This window comes from Chrysemys picta, chromosome 8 (genome assembly GCF_011386835.1).
Source record: "Chrysemys picta bellii isolate R12L10 chromosome 8, ASM1138683v2, whole genome shotgun sequence".
Classification (NCBI taxonomy): domain Eukaryota; kingdom Metazoa; phylum Chordata; order Testudines; family Emydidae; genus Chrysemys; species Chrysemys picta.
The window spans coordinates 81,432,840-81,438,127 of record NC_088798.1 but is presented as its reverse complement, the minus strand read 5'-3'; positions in this window follow the sequence as shown (position 1 = coordinate 81,438,127).

The window sequence follows — 5,288 nt, the reverse complement described above, 5'->3', positions numbered from 1 at the left end:
ATGCCAACGCAAGAGCCTGTCTCCGGTGGTTTAGTAACACCACCTTCCTGAGCAGCCTTGCGGCACACTACTTTGTTAGGTTGATGCAGTGTCAATATGGACATTGCTTATGTTGACTTTACTACCTGTCAGGACCCATCCCGCAGTGTCCCACACTGACAATACAATCAGTACAAGTGCTCCTGGTGAGGACGTGCCCCACTGACACAAAGAGCCACAGTGCACACACACAAACGGTTTAATAACTCTGATGGCCATAGGCTGGTGTAAGTTTGGCCAAGTTTTGCAGTGTAGACATAGCTTCTGCTGGCTCCAAGGCTTGGCTCAGCAGGGGCTGGAAGCAGCAATGACATGTAGATCCCACTGCTTGGGGGAGGTGCCCTGGCAGCAGCTGAGAAGGACCCCAGACCGGACCCTGGCCTTGCCTCAGCCTGCCTTCTCTTCCCTCCCTGCCCACATCACCCAGTGTGTTAGCCGCTCCCACCGCTGTTTTGCAGCTGAAGCCAGACTATACCTACCTTCTCAAATGAGCTTGCACAGACACATGAGAAAAAGGTAAAAACACCCTCTCACCTGGGACAAACACCACAAAGTCATCGCTCCATGTCTGGCTTCTCAGTCCTCATTCTCATGGGAAAACTGCATAACACCTCCCAAAAAATGAGCCTGGGAGCTTAAATTCATCCTTGTGCTAGATTGGGGTGGGCAAACTTTTTGGCCTGAGGGCCACAGCGTTGTTCCGAAACTGTATGGAGGTCTGGGTATGGAAGGCTGTGCCTCCCCAAACAGCCTGCCCCCCACCCCCTCCCACTTCCTGGCCCCTGACTGTCCCCCTCAAAACCCCTGACCCATCCAACCCCCCCTGCTCATTGTCTCCTACTGTCCCCTCCCAGGAGCCCCTGCCCCTAACTGCCCCCCTGGAACCCCACCCCCTATCCAAACCCCTTGTTCCCCACCCTCTTACCATGCTGCTCAGAGCACCAGGACTGGCAGCCGCACCGCCTGGCCAGAGCCAGCCACGCTGCTGCTCAGTCTAGAGCACTGGGGCAGGCTGGTGGCTCTCACAGCTGCGCTGCCCAGCAGGAGCTCACAGCCCTGCAGTCCAGAGTGCTGGCAGCACAGCAAGGTGAGGCTGCGGGGGAGGGAGGACAGCAGGGGAGGGGCCAGGGGCTAGCCTCCCTGGCCAGGAGCTCAAGGGCCGGGCAGGACGGTAGGCTGCAGTTTGCCCACCTCTGTGCTAGATACTAAAAATCCTGGTGTGAATAGAGACACTGGATTTACATCTCATTACAGCAATCTGTAACCCACTAATCCTCCTTTGTGCTATGACTGCAGAGCTGTTAATTGCCAACTTCATCTTGAATGGTCTCTTCCAACATGTGGTAACTCCTTATGCTTAACAATCCTTTCCACCTTGTATTAAAGGCTAATCTACACTACCGCGGTAAGTCGACCTACACTACGCAACTCACGTATTCACATAGCTGGAGTCAATGTACCTTAGGTCGAGTTACCCCGGGGTCTACACCATGGGGGGGTTGATGGGAGAAAAATCTCCTGTCGATTTACCTTACTCTTCTCATTGGGAGTAGAATACAGGGGTCAACTGGAGAGCGATCTGCAGTCGATTTGGTGGGTCCTTACTAGACCCGCTAAATCGATCACCGGTGGATCAATCTCAGAGAGTCGATCCCTGCTGTAGTGTAGACCTGCCCTAATTGACATTCTGAGAGCTTGTCTACATTTAGAACACTACAGCAGCACAGTGTAGACACTACCTACACTGATAGGAGGGATTCTTCCATCAGCATATGTCAAGGCTGATTCACCACTCTGGCACTTCGAGTGCAGAAGGTGGGGGCCCGCAAGGATTCTAAAAATTAATACTGGCCACTCCAGGCTTGTATTAAACTCCCAATGTTACAGCTTCTCTCTGACCTTGGACGGGTAGATGCTGCCACCACCCAAATGCAAAAACAAACAAAAACACACCCCTTTTGAGATCTCAGAAAGGCGCACTTGGGAATTCCTTCCTGTGGGGTACCCTCAAGCCCTTTCACCCACCCCCCTCCGGGGAAGAACTGAGAAAGAAAAACAAAGGAAATCAGCTGTTGCCACCAGCTAATTAAACATATGCACAAACCTCATAAGGACACAAAAATCCAATCCTGTTCTTAAAAAAAGGTAAATTTTATAAAAAAGAAAGACAATACATCTGGAACTTAGGCTTTTTGCTAGATCTTAAAAAAACAATTACAGAAATTAAGCATCAAGACAGCTCTCTTGAGGTTCAGCTTAAAGGTTACAAGCAAAACAAAAGTACCTGGGGTTAGCACAGAAAAGTTCACAAGCTTTACAGAAATAAAAGAAATAAATCTAATCGCATCTTGTTTCAAGGGGAGTCTTGTTTCAATTTTAAAAAGTTCTAGCCTTCCCATTGGCTCTTTTGGCCAGGTGTCCACTCACTTCCCTTTACCTATGCATGCAGTCAGACTTTTTAACCCTTTACAAGTAAATCAAGTAGAGAACAGCTACCATGAGGGATTGTGGACAACTAGCAGGCTGGGTGTCCACAAAAGGGAGCTATCCCCCCACTCATTTATCACAGCATAGTTAATCCACCTCCCTGAAAGGTAGTAGCTAGATTTACAGAAGAATTCTTCCATCGACTTGGTGCTATCTACATGGGGACTTAGGTCGGCTTAACTATGCCACTCAGATGTGAAATAAGGTAGTTAAATTGACCTAATTTTCTAGTGTACACCAAGCCTGAATAACTTCCCCAGACCTGAAGAATTGCTCTGTGTAGCCTGAAAGATTTATTGGACCAACTTTTGTTGGTGAAAGGGACAAAGATATTACCTTACCCACCTCATCAATCTTAAATTCTGTTACTCTAGACATAATGGCCACCATTGAAGTGAGAAAGCTAGAAATGGCTAAGTTCCTTAGTGGTCAATACACCTAATAAAAAGATTGCTTCAGACATGCAAAAGTATTTTTCATTTATTTGTAAGTATGTTTCCAATATGAGTTAAGCTGCACTCGTCCAAAAAAAAATAAAAAAAATTCAAGCGAGGCCAGGTCTACACTACAAACTTACGTTGGTATAACTACATCACTCAGGGCTGTGAAAAATCCACACCCTGAGCGATGCAATTATACCAACCTAACCATCTCCCATCGACACAGGTACCGCCTCTTGCAGAATTGGATTAACTACGGTGATGGTAGAAGCTCCCCCATCGCCCGGCGTGGTAGTATCTTCACTGAAGTGTTACAGCAGCAGGATTTTAAGTGTAGACTTGCCCTTAAGCTTATAATAATTAGCAATTATTCTGTCATTTGCCTGATTTTTCAGGAATGAAAGGCACATAACTAGAAAGTCAAGTGATCTGCCAAACCTGATTAACAAGATTGCGGAGTTTTCCCCAATGACTAAGATTCAAGCACTCAGAATTTGCATTTGAAAATAATGTAAACTAATTAAAATATTGCTTATAATTGTTCTGATACACTGTCAGCTATCTCCAGCAAAGAAGGCATTCATGTTGTCATAACTATAAAGGGAAGGGTAACAGCCCTCCTGTGTACAATACTATAAAATCCCTCCTGGCCAGAGACTCCAAAATCCTTTTACCTGTAAAGGGTTAAGAAGCTCAGGTAACCTGTCTGACACCTGACCCAAAGGACCAATACGGGGACAAGATACTTCCAAATCTTGGTTGGGGGAAGGCTTTTGTTTGTGCTCTTTTTTGGGGGGAGAGTTCGTTCTTGGGACTAAGAGGGACCAGACATCAATCCAGGCTCTCCAAATCTTTCTGAACAAGTCTCTCATATTTCAAACTTGTAAGTACAGCCAGGCAAGGTGTGTTAGTTTTATCTTTGTTTTCTCAACTTGTAAATGTACCTTTTACTAGGGTGTTTACCTCTGTTTGCCGTAACTTTGAACCTAAGGCTAGAGGGGGGTCCTCTGGCTCTTTAAGTTTGATTACCCTGTAAAGTTATTTTCCATCCTGATTTTACAGAGATGATTTTTACCTTTTTCTTTAATTAAAAGCCTTCTTTTTAAGAACCTGATTGATTTTTCCTTGTTTTAGATCCAAGGGGGTTGGATCCTGATCCACCAGGAGTTTGTGGGAGAAAGGAGGGGGATGGTTAATTTCTCCTTGTTTTAAGATCCAAGGGGTTTGGATCTGTATTCACCAGGGAATTGGTGAAGAGTCTCTCAAGGCTACCCAGGGAAGGGAATTAGCACATTGGGAGTGGTGGCAGCGGACCAGATCTAAGCTGGTAGTTAAGCTTAGAAGTTTTCATGCAGGCCCCCACATCTGTACCCTAAAGTTCAGAGTGGGGAAACTGGCTTGACACATGTAAATAGGGATTTGAAATAAATGAAAAATCTTCAAATAATTAGAGCTATTAGTCTGCTTTGCAAGTGAATTTTTATCCTTTACATGTTTACACTCATTCAGTAGATGAGGAACAAATTTACTGGGGAGAAAGGAAGGAACACAAGAATACTGAGTGCTTTACTTGAGTTGATATGAACTCTGTTTATAAATTATTAAGTTTCACAACATCTAGGATAAAAGTATTACTGTATTTATTTTTTTTTAAATACAGGTGGACCAATGGACGCATGAAGAAGTTAAGTGATTTACTCAAAGTTACATAGTAAGAGGAAAGCAAAATGAAGAATGAGTCTTGGTCTACATTTAAAATGTACACTGATGTAGCTATATTGGTCAGGGGTGTGAAAAACCACACCCTTGATTATCATTGCTCAGCTGTATCTACACTGGGGGCCTCTCGTCAGCAATGCAGACAGAAGAGTGCTTCTGTCAGCATAGCTAACATTGTCTAGGGAAGTGGTTTTCCTACACAAGCAGAAAAACTGTCATTGTGTGATGCCTGCCTCTACAGTAGAGGGCTATGTTGGCATATGCACTGTAGTGTAGACATGGTCTGTGTCCTAATTCCAATTAACATTGCCTCTACTAAACTGGCCATCTTTGGTCAAGTCATTTAGACTGCAAGAATACGAGTTAACACTGTGTGTAGTGTATTTCATAAAATAACTACCTGTGTGTCAAAACGTTGACTGCTAACACCACTAGATAGAAACAGCTACTACTAAACAAAGAAAACTATACATCCCTTCCTTGTCTTTCCTACATCAGAAAAGCCTTTCCTTTCCAGCTGTGTAACAACAGGCCTAATAAACCCTCTTTATTATTTTAAAATAACCCTCCCGCTCCTTTCTAAAGTTTAAGCAGAACTATAGA